The 12,906-nt window shown below is 32.8% G+C and overlaps 1 protein-coding gene across 6 annotated transcripts in view; it reads right to left on the reverse strand.

Annotated features, from left to right (window-relative positions):
• Positions 1 to 12,906, reverse strand: part of LOC123015952 (RNA-binding protein Musashi homolog Rbp6) — a 301,201-nt gene that overhangs the window by 164,265 nt on the left and 124,030 nt on the right. The gene's annotated exons all lie outside the window — the stretch shown is intronic.

The following is a 12,906-nucleotide window of genomic DNA, read 5'->3' on the forward strand; positions in this document are numbered from 1 at the left end:
ATAGAGTCGCTGGTAGCAGATTCATCAAATTCAAAAAGTTTGAAAAAAACTTAATTGATAATAAAACAGACATTGAATTTGAATTCCATACACAACAAACAAACTCATATACATAGTGCACAAACATTTTCAAGCACTTTTAACGATTATAGCAAATAATACAGTTCAGTATACAGGGTGTCAATTTTAAAACTTGCAATCGGCAATATCTCTAGAACTAAAAAAGTTATTGAGAATCACTCAAAACCGTTTCGGTGGTTTTTAGAGGGAATCAAAATGGCATGGTAAGTGACGCTCTTCCACCCACCCTTCAAGCCACAGCCACCTTAAGTTGAAAATTTTAAATGGCACGACCCTACTTGCGATACATCGTTGGAAAGCCCATAACAAGCGCTTTTCAAAAATGTCATACAACAGCCTATTTGGTAAACTCATTTTTCCAATTATTCAAAAACGAAGATGTTAAATTTTATTTTTTTTTATTATATATATTTAAGGGTGGGTGGAGGTGTGTCACTTATCATGTCATTTTAATTCCCCCTAGGAACCACCAAGACGGTTTTGAGAAATTATTAATAACTTTTTCAGTTGAGAGCAGGGGCGGACTGGCAAGTTTTTATATGGAGTGCTAAGTTGAAATGAGGGCCCAATATACAGTACAATAAATAGTATATTAAAGAACAAGTTTTATAAGGGTTGAGTGCGCCAATACCATTATAAAACGAGTACTTTATGCTATTTTTTCTAATTTGCGCCCCCTTTTTTCTTATTTTAATTAAAAAAATATTTATTTTTGTCGCCTAGAGAATTTTGTGTTAGTTGGTATCGGTTGGTAACACTCGGCGCCCACCTGTTTTTTGAGTCATTTCTGCCGTCTGTCATTAAAAATAAAATTTACAAATTATTAGTTATTACTGTTACAACATAATAATATTAAATAAAATATGAGAAACAGAATTTAGTTTGCACTCGCGAAATTCGCGAAATTGCCGAAGCAACAACGCAAAATTTGTTACCTGACAAGTCAAAAGCGGCATCCAAAAACTAAATAACCCTAAATTCATTAAAGCACAGTGTGCTTTTATAGATAGCCATAAACGACTCCTACTGGAGACGTTAATAAACGTATTATAAACGCAAATTAGAAAAAATATGTATAAAAACTACTTGTCATTTAATGTAGTAATTTTTTTGAAGGAGTTTGTTTCCTCTATTGAGATTGTGACGTCAGTTGAAATCATGATGGTTAAATAAACGAAAATAAAGCTTTTATATGAACGTCTTCAGAAGCTGCTTGTAATTTTAATTTTTGTTTTTCTTTTCGTTTCTGTGCACCAAATTTATACTTATATTTAGATTTTTCCATTATTTATGCCCACTAATAATTAAAAAAAAAATAAATTAAAGTAAATTAAATTAAGTAAAAACGATATTTTATATCGGTTGATTAAAAAATGTGGGCATAATTTTAATTACGAATACCCCTCTACAATTGAGAATACATAGTACAGTTTTTATTGACCCACCTCAAAAAATAGAAAAATTACAACTTTCCAAAAATCAGTATGAAAAAATGATTTTCTGGAAATATCTTTGTTATCATTTATCCGATTATTATTAAATTTTGCAAAAATAACATTCTTTGATTTGGTGTAAACGGAAGTCTTGTAGAAGCTATACATTTCCGGTAGCAATGGGTCCTCCCAGTTTTGGGATCATAAATTTTTCGACTTATTAATTTCTGTTTTTGATACAGCCCAATCATTTTTTTTTTATAAAAAAGGTAGTTTCATATCGCCAAAATGTACCGTTCTCGAGTTATTTGAGTTTAAAATAAATTCTACACCGCGCTGCAAAATCAGAATTTATAAATTTTGAGCGTACCTTGGAAACAATCCACTACGAATGACATCGCTGTTAATGCTGTCATATTTAATGTAAATTTCATTAAATCCAAAGGAATATTTGTTTATTTCTTGATGATTATAAAAGCTGTAATTTTTCTAGTGCTTGATGAGTTGGATTAATAAATACTGTGCTACCTATGCTCATTTGTGGAGGAGTATTCGTGATTAAAATTATGACACAAATTTTTGAATCACTTGTATAAATCCACGCGGAATTTTTCTTACATGCGTGTAAGACCTTATAAACAAAATTGAGCTAAAATCATTGAAATTATAGAATTATTTGTTATGATGGCAATTTTTTAATTCCTTCAAACTAAACACACTTAGCTTCTCCGAAAAACGCGTTTCAGCACTTTATGGATTAGCTTCTACGCTATATTAAATATAACCTTCTAATGCATTGTGAAAAGTTTATTTACAAATTTAAAATTATTGATATTATTTCAATGAGCTCTTGACATAATAAGTCTACCATAATTGGGGGCCCGTAAGACTCGAGGGCCTGGGGTGCTGTGGCACCCCGGCACCCCTGGCCAGTCCGCCCCTGTGAGAGAAATTGCCGATTGCAAGTTTTAAAATTGACACAGTGTATATTGTTAAAACATTTTATACTCTCTAAAAAGGTGCAAATAGATACTTATAAGATTTTTCCCTTCAGTAATATATGTTATACGCTTTCTCCGTTGATAATACCTGAAAACAATTTTTAACACTATATTATCTAAAAAATTTGTTAGTTTATGTGAAGCAAAGCACGCACACTAAGCATATTTAACATTTATATTTTTGAAATCTTATGTAGGTATTGTAAATATCTTAAAAAGCTTTCAGATACAGGCTGCATTATAAAAACATCCCCAAGCCATAACTCCATTATTTTTAGAACTTATTAGAATAAAGTTGAACAGTTGCTTGTCATCTATTGTTTAGCATAGAATCAATTTAATTTTTTTTAATAGAACACCCTGTATATTTTATTATTTTTGAATTCCCCGTTAAACGGTCTTTCAACAAACTTTTGTTTTTAAGCAATTTTAAAATTCAATTAAATAAAGTAGGCTGTGGAAAGAAAAGAACATTTTTATTCATTTAGGACCAATAAATGTGGACCAGAGATTTCCCTTCAGCAGTTATGTATGTTATCGATGTTATCAATAGAATCTTGCTGGCGCCGGATGAAAAACGAAGTTATCCTGATGTGTTCGAAAATGTTAGAATGTCAATGATGAGGCGAGCCCGTGTGTGGTATTTATACAGCATGATAGCCGCCGATTTGAACATTTCTTATTTTGTCATATAGTTTTCAAAGTCCCATACTTCTTCACAGGATGACAAAAAAATGCAAATGCAGAATATGTCCTGTGAGGTCGCAGCCGATTTATCGAACACCCTGTATATTTTTGAATTTTAACTTTTAACAATCAATAATGAACTCTACCAATTCACATGGGACACCGTGTATATATGAGTATTTCAAGTACAATCCCCCTCCCCTCCGAAAAGTTATTATTAAACTTTGTAACTTTGTTCTTTATCCAAAGACAAAAAGCACTACTTCTGTAAAGGTATAATTTATCACATTCACTACTTGTCGGATGTGTTTTGGTTGGATGTAAGTTTTCATGGCTAGCTCATTTATTTGTTGTTAAAAACACGACCGCATCATTTTTCTGATGAAGTTGACAATATTAATGACAAAACATCAAACAACTAATGAAGACTGAACGAACAGCGCCCGGAAGTTTTTCGATTTCCTTGTTAGATACGTTCAAATGATGTTTGCATGTTTCCAATTACCCACATTTTTCGGAAACAAAGCAATTAAGAAGTTGTTTGAAATTATTCAGTCTGTGGAGATTTATGGTTATCATTTCGCCTCTGCAGATGTTTAGGTACATTTCACAAAATGTTAAACAACGAAGAAAATTTACCACTAGTAAAATATATACTGTGATGAATTTATCTTATTCTTATAATGTATACGTGGTGCTTGGGAAAGAACACTGCAATCATTGTAACAAACCAACAATTTTCTAAACAAATTTCCCATAAATTTAATATAATTATTTCACAAACAATGACATCTACTGCGTGTAATATAATTTTGCATATATCAGCAAGACAAGACTGACAAGACATGCTATAACGATTCGACAGGATATCGCAATTGAAACCACACAACACCGGCATGTTGTCACATGATATTCTTCCACGTCCTTGACATCCTATTGCATACATGATTCGTCTCTATCTACCTATTATTAAAAGAATCCAATCCTATCCGAGTATATTTCTGCGTCGATTTCAAGGTAGCTCAGATCGACGCGACGTGGCTAAATGTGGTTGGTTCATTTCAAAACTACTAGAGATTTAACTATCTAGTTATGTAGAATGTATACATCTCGTGTCGTTTAACTTCTTATATCATTTTAATTCCGACGTAATTATTCCACAAGTCAACTCAATTAGTTAGCAAACGCCATTACGAAGGGAATATTCAATTAATTAGATCATTATTGTGTTTGCCTAGTTTGTCCTAGTGATTATAAACAGACTATACGATACAAATCAACACTTCTAAATAAATAATAATTAATTCGTAATGCGTGGCAATAATTCGTGTGTGAATATGTTTGATGCATATTGTTAGTGTTACATTACAGTACCTACTACTCATGTGACGTTTCTTTATATTTGACGTTTCTGTGTGCATTACGTAAATTTATTGGAGTGTTTGTTTACCGGCATATTTCACAGCTATGTTATAAATGACCACATACATATCTGCAGACAGTTGAATGAATGAATAAAACATCAGGATAACGTAATAAAAACACAATTGAATCGATTTTGTTGCATAATTGAATATCTTAAAACACCCGGTAATAGAAGCATGACTGACCCAGCAGGCCGCCGTTTCATCGAATCGACGACATACATGAAGGAAGATGTTGGAAAATGAAACAGAAATTTTCTCCAGTAGAGAATTTTCTCCAGTACGACACAGAGATGTTTTGTATTGTTTGTACAAAATGAATAATAGTTTTTGTCGGATAAATTCGATTTTCATGTGGTAAAAATATACAACATATAAAATAAAAGTTATACACGGTGACTTTAACTGCGCAAAAATCTGCACTCCATTTACATTGCCTTCTTTTTATGACACATTTACCGAGGTTGCAAAGAAAAACAACACCTAAGCATATAGAGAAAGCAATTTCGATAATTTTGACATCTTTTGAACTCTGCTATTGGTTATTACTTCACTTTTGAGTTTTCAAAACTTGTTACATCATCTCCTATTAAAAACTTTGCGCGACAATAATTATCAATTTAGACACTCGCTCCTATGTCGCTCGTGCTTTAAAGCTTTGTGTAAATATCTATTACAAGAAGGTAAAATATTAAATGTACTTTTACATATATTTCAATAATCTGGGACATAAATATCTATTATATAAACGGGTAAAGTAAAATTATTTTGCATGAATCAGACGATTTTCAAAAAAAGGCAATTCAAAAAAGAAATATGCGTAAAATAAAATATTTTGAACTTAAGTTGATTGTTGTCTAATTTCCAAAACGTTTTCTTACACGTTTGCTACTAAAAAAATAACAAACATCGCCTATTTTTGTTAAAAATTAACAAATTCTAATTAAGAAGTTAGTTATTATACAAAAATATAAGTTCCATCAACTGTTTGGAAAACGTTTAAAGTTTGCATTATTGTTAACGTATTAATATCCTTGAAAAAAATACAGTGTCTTACTGACTTTATAAATGAGCGAATGAGCCACTTGACCCTGGGTACTATTCGTAATAGTGCTAATAACTTTATTAGAGATTTTAAACTAATTTGCTATTTATTCTAATCTCGTGACTTTTCACTATTTATGAAAGGATACTTAAAATAAAATCGTATACCCACAAATTGATTAACTAATAAATTAAACAAACCTTTTTAACTTTTGTAAACGTTTGAAATTTACAAAAACTTGTTTAAAATCTGTACTAAAAATTGGATTTGCATAAGGACGGCTATCCTCTGCAACAATCAGACAAAGTTTTACTTAAAATAAAAATGATTACATTAGGAACAAATTAATAAGTAACTAAATGGTTCTCACAAATTGTATGAAAGACATTAAAAATTTTACAAATCAACATACAGTGTGTCCCCAGATAGGTGAAACTACTCCTGTAAAAAATAAAAAAATCTCGATTTAAATTTTAATTTTTTGGGGTTCAGCCCTGCTTGGTTAACAATTGTGGTTAACATAATCAAGTATGCCTTAGAAATTTTCAAAAAACTTAGCTCTTTTTAGATTAAAGTGCGTTTTATGTGGCAAATATAGCACAAAGTCATTAAGAAAAGTTGTTTAGAATCAACATCTTGGCCTCTAAATTTCAAAATTATCGGCCAACTAAGGTACTTCATTTTTTTCCAAGATAGTTGCTTTTTAGTAACAAATACGTTAAAAAAATATTTAATAGTAATAATCTAAGTCATCTATCAAGTTTTATTTATAATAAAAGAACTGTTAAAAATAAAATTCTTTGATTTGTGAAATAAGTATAAAAATATGATTGAAAAATCATAGTTGGCCGTTTTTTGGTATAGGGGCTTAGATGTTGATTCTTTTCTTAATAAATTCTTGTCGTATTTGCCACACAAGAAGCGCTAGAGTAAAATAAGTTTTTTTGAAAATCTCCAAATGACCCTTGATTTTCAAAACTAAAATTATGTTACATATTAGTCTTTAACCAACTAGGGCTAAACGCAAAAAATTAAAAATTAAATCGAGAGTTTTTTATTTTTTACAAGAGTCGTTTCACCTATCTGGGGACATACACACTGTATATGCCTGACCTGCTTTTTCAGCTTCATCAAAACGAGGAAACAAATTTTAATTTTATCCTATGTTTTAAATTTTAATTATTGCCTTTATTTTATAATTGAGATTGATTCTAAAATAAAAACACTTTGCCGTAAGAGAACAGAGGTCTTTTTGATTGGTTACCTAAAACCTGAAGCTAACCACAGAGAATCGTTGCCGTTTTTTCTAAATTTTTTTTGTTATGAAAGCAGAAGCAGTGATTACTAATGACTGATCAATAATTGCTAATCCGCTAATTCTGAGACACCCACATGACATACTACCTAAGACACATCTTTTGAGCGAATTGAGAAAATTTTGTAGACATGCTAAACAAGAAAAGTCAGCTAGTTACGAAAGTACGTTGAGAAAAATCCTTTCGTCCAGATAAATAAGCTGACAAGAGATGTGTACTCTTATAACTTTTAAATGCAATAAAATTTCCCATGAAATGTTGCCTAACAAACCGAGAAAATTTCAACCGGCGCAAAACCATGTTGTGTTTTCAAACAATCACTGTGAGAATATTACTGTACATTAAAGAAATTATGACGTTATTGTTATGCAACAACGAAATTGTTTAATGTTTTATTGTTCAATGCAACGCAAAATACAGATTCGACAAAATGAAATTTACACTTTAATCCTTTATTGATAATTGCTTTTAAGCCGAACAAACAATTCGTGTTTATGGACTATCGTTTACATTATTTGCGTTTATTCAACTGGCCTAAAAGCTGAAATGTTTGCGGCACAATAATAAAACGAATTTACTTGGCACTTTTTTCATTACACAAAACAATGTAGCACCCACCTATCTTTATCGATACATGTAGGCTATAATTTGGATATCTATAATTTTCCTATTCACTTCCGCACACACACCTTATTTATAATAAGCATATTACTGACACGATTGTTAATAAAGGAAGAGATAAAACAAGGCCCTCCCTCTATTTCATAAAATTCTTAATTGGTACCGTTTGGAAACAACATCGTTAATACTCCTACACTCACTTCACTGGTTATTAAAGTTAAATCTGATATTCCCAAAATATTGTCTCATTATATACTTTTTCTAAATAATGACAAAGTAAATTAAAAGTAAAGTAATAAATAAAATATAATTAACACTAGAAAAAAAAAAGATTGTAAGAAATTAAATCGTTTTATTAATAAATACTGAAATTCTTAAAATAAACAACGCTTATGTCATTTAGATCAAGATCCAAGCGACTTGGCAGTAAATCAATGTGCCTTTATCAGATATATAAGCCCGTTGCAATAATAAATCTACCAGTGTTCTTTAAAATTAATTTCCACTAAAAACCAAAACGAATGAGAAACGTTAATTGATATTTTTCTGCTGTAAGCAGTTGAACTACATTTCGGATTATAGATTTATGACCAACTGCAAAATTTTTGCTAATTGAATTTTGGAACAAAATGTGAATTACCGCTACTTTTACTTCAAAGGAGCGTCGTTGTAATTTTTTCATTGAATTTAATTGCTTTCTTGCAGTAACTAATTGACGACTATATTTTATCGGTGTTTTAAAGCTAGTTGAGTAATATAGAGATTTAAAGGTTGCTGCATTTAATTTTCGTGTTTCATCTCCGAGTCTTCATTAAATTGCGCATTCGAATTTTTTCAAGTATGCCCATTAAATGATTAAAAGAGCGACTCGCTGGGGAATCTTCAGTAATCTCGTGGTAATGAAGTTTTCGTACACTCACATCTGGACGCGCAATTTAGCCTTCGACGAATGCGTGCGGCCCGTATAAGACTTATACATTTGAGTTGAGAAATTGATTGCCAAAGGCGTGTCATCACATCTTGAATAATCACAAGACGTTAGTCTCGAATTGTTGTTTGAGGCTTTTCAAAGAAGATCAATCATTTTGGAGTAATTTTAAGGCTTCCTGGATGGGATTTTAGTTTCTGTATCAATTTTGCCATGAAATATTCATGGACGTGAAGGGATATTCAGTGGGAAAGGAGTACACATATTTACCGTGAGGGTGGAGGTGGCACATAAAAAGGTGACCAACGCAGAATACGAATGAGGCCTTTTGTAATTGCTTCGAAAATGTCGAATATGGAATCTCTTCCATAATCCAATAGCGCCACTAGTCGAAGCGAGTTTTATCGCGGAGACGACACCTGATTGAAATTCGTCGCTATCCGAGCACCGCCATTACACATTTCCATTCAACCGTTGCATTTTTAGCAGCAATTCCGACTATCGAATGCACTGTTCAAGTTCGCACCAGATTCTTTCCGAAATATCACCTGGACCAGATAGACTGACTCAAGAAATCTGTACAAGTAATTGAAAAGACTCGGCGTAGTTAGCGTCAGTCGCATACGTTAAAACTTCCGACGTACTTTATAATAACGTTTAGCCGAAGCGTCAGCTGTAGATCTTTCCGAGGTGAGAAACCAATCATAAAGTTCTTAGAACGAAGTAGCATCGAGAAAACGACATATTAAACGAAGATTCTCACAAACCCGTACTAGCCGACTTAATCCTCAGACGATCGGTTAGCTCTGGAGCTTAACCCTTCTTCTTCGCCTCCCCTATAGCCCTCGGCCGGACGTGAAACTACTCTCAACGCGTTCCACCTAAAAGCTCAGCTGCGAAACAATCAGCACTATATTTCTAACCTGCACTTCTTTTAAACTTTCAAACTCCCTATTGAATTTATACATCGTCTTGACAAATTTGAGAAGACATAAAACACAGCTCGTATAAACCCCATAAACCCGTCACTTACAAACTCAAAAGCTATTATCCGTTGAGAAAACTTAGCCACTGGATAACCCAACAAATCGACCATGACACTTTATTTGATTGCTCGTTGAACAAAAAGGTAAAGGGACTCTTCTTCCATACCAATCAAAGATAAGAGATAAGTTACAACTGTATTAGCCAACAAAAGTGATGATGATCTATAAAGTTCCTCCACTGTGAGAATCATCACAAAATCATAGTTTACTTTTCCCAGAAGGTTAATAATTTAATAGTTAAAGTTTCAGAAGTATACTATATAATTCTTCCTTCGAAAGCAACAATTCCTAATAGATTCAAAACATTCCTGCTGTCGTTCTGCTCGGCTGAAAGCAATTAAGATTTCAAGCATTATTTTCCACAAACCAGTTGCGACTGAAATAATTATGTTTTCAGCTTTAATTTAGCATAAACGTGCGTCGTAAAACTTGTCATAGGTTCCAGATAATCATCGCTGCTGTAAGCGATAATATTTTGCAACCTTCACCAGCTTTAAATTTTATGTCCAATTTAAAAATCTTAATCGTTCATTTCTAGATAAGTTGTCTCCAAACACTGAAAGTGGTGAATTAATTGTGAAATTATGTGAAATCATAAAGTTGTACTCCTGAGGAGGCGAAAGCTTCCTTTATCCAGGTTGAAAGTTATGCACGGTCTAGGATCGTTACAAGTTAGCCGGTGACTTGCGGTTTTTAGTGTTTGCAATTACGCCATGTAATATTGTTTCAAAGTTTGCACCTTGAAACCGATGTCAGAAAGCGCCAGGAAAATTGTTTGAAATGTAATTTAAATTTGAAAATATCGATTTATTCATTGCACTTCTCTCCCATAATAAAATCGCAACAAAGTGTTGGGAGGCGTGATTCAAAATAAAATTCAAATAAATAAAAGGTTTCGATTTACTCCAGCAAGATAAAGTTGCGTGTTGCACAAAAGAACGGAATCCTGTGTAAGGATTTCGAATCCGTCTCATTGCTCTTCATTCTCATCGCTATTCTTTTCGTTTGGTGGCATCATTGTATTTATGCTGTGGCGAAAATGGAGCTTTTTTGCAAAATACTTCAACCATTTGTTACTTATCTGGATTGGATATCTCGATATAGCACATCTCTCACTAGAGATAATGTACCCGAAATGTCCAAGCTATGAACGCGCCTTCCTACTATTTCTTAATCAAGACTATTATATTATAGTTATGAATAAAACAATCATTTTAATACATTTTTATTACAAATTAAACAGTGAAAATCTATTTAATCGTTTCAACAGTACCTATTTCGAATAAATGTGGTTGTAATGATTTTGCGGAAAAACAGCGGAGAACTAAACATTTTAACTAAAATATTGTTTGAAATTTTCTGCCACATCAAAGAGGCTTTTGCCAAGATTATTCATCATCCGCCGTTGCCTACCATCAAATTTGAATCCAATCGGACACGTATCGGGAGTGTTTCCCTCGTCTATGCCATTATTAAAGTTGATTGTGTATCGATTTGCAAGAACGAAGGGAGTGACAACGTCGACGGAAGTCTTCTTTCATCTGGGTGATAATTCGATGCTTGCAAGCAATCAGACCAAAATTGCTATGCCGTAATTAAATTTGACAGTTAATAAAGCAGCGTGTTGATGACGAGCCGTCCCTGTTTAGAGATGCGGAAGATAGGGACTGTGCCCGACTTACCACGCGCATATCCTCAGAGATTTAACGATTTGATAATGGTCTCAAACTTAACCTGGTTTAGTGTAGGCGGAGACAAGTGCCTGAAGACTCGAATCACTAATTATATCTAAAAAATTTGACGTCATAGCAGTTTGCATTTTGCATGTTCGCTATGCAAGCAATTAATGTTATCATTAAGGCGGGGTATTAAAAAAACGCCACCGGGTGGTTTACGTTTCAATTAAAAAGTGTATTTACATAATAATTTGATGGAAAAGTCGATAATTGCAGCTGCCAACGTAGGATAAAATAAGCTCAACGCTTCGAATTCTATTCTTCAAGGTGAAATAATTGATTTTTATGTAAAAAGAATGCATAAAGTATCCCTCTAATAAGTTTTTGTTCTGGAAGATTGCAAAAAAAAGGGTGAACGGAATAATGCGTGTCGTAAAGCGATAAAGAGAAAATTGAAATTCTAAATTTCAAAAGCGTTAATAGACTTAGGATTCTGGATTCTTTAAAATAGTCCATGGAAATAACAAGTTCAAAAGTTTTTCCATCATATCTCAAACGCCTGCTTTAATTTCGTTCCATATTCTTTTAAGTAGACGAATATTTCCGCCCGGAAAAATGATATTAAAGGCCTAGAACCGGAAAAGAATTACTGCATCACATACCTGAAACAGATTATTGATATAGAGATATACAAGATATACAGTTACATTACGTTATTTTACAATTTTTGTAAATGCGTCATCTTCAGACTTAGCCTTGAATGCCCACCAACAAATCACATTAATTACGATTTTCCGTATCCTTTTACGGAACAAATCTCGATGAATAATCAAAATATTTTGATTATTGCAGGTTGTACGTAAAGAAAAATAGGTGCTTTAAGCGTCTTTCAAAGAGACGCCTAGAACGGTCTCTTGAAATATGATAAATTGAAAGGAATATTGAAAGCTCTCACTTGAGCGAAATTTTTATTTATGCTTGCAAAAGAGAGCTTTAGGCGAAGATTCTATTAAACGATAATTCTCCCTTAAAAATGTGATTTAGCACACAAAGAAAAAACACATCACCAGGAAATTTACAAAGTAATCCAGTTTATTTAGGTCTCCCTCGTTACGTTTAACAGTTTCGAACTTTTATGGCACGTTATATAATACTCGGTAGGATAATTATGTCAGTAATTATGAAATTTCCCTTAGAAAAAAAACAGGAATAATAACGTTCCTTGTTGAATCCGAATAGCCATTTAAAATATCTCTATACATGCACATCGACCAGGAATTTATCTCTGGAAACACTCCGTTAGGAGGCGCTAGAGACCCGTCACACTTGACATATTAATGCGCTTCTTTCGCAGGATTAAATAACGCCGTTGAGAAATGAGTCGTCTCTGTGTGTTTGAAACGGGCTGAAATCAATTCCGACTATTTTTTTCGCTTTCCGATCAGGAGGATATGCTAAATTACAGAGCTGCACTGTCCAACAAGAAATTAAATCGTAACACACATCACTACGTGATTTCTTACAATTATAAAACAATAAGGGTGAGTTTATAAAAGCCGAATTAAATATTTGATTGCAATTAAATTTAATTCGTTAGGTAGTTGGTTGAGTTTTGATAAACAACCATTGAAATCTCAGGATTTTGAAG

The sequence above is a fragment of the Tribolium madens genome, unplaced genomic scaffold (genome assembly GCF_015345945.1).
Source record: "Tribolium madens isolate multiple individuals breed KSU strain unplaced genomic scaffold, Tmad_KSU_1.1 Scaffold_19;HRSCAF=116;Tcas5.2_LG9, whole genome shotgun sequence".
Lineage (NCBI taxonomy): Eukaryota > Metazoa > Arthropoda > Insecta > Coleoptera > Tenebrionidae > Tribolium > Tribolium madens.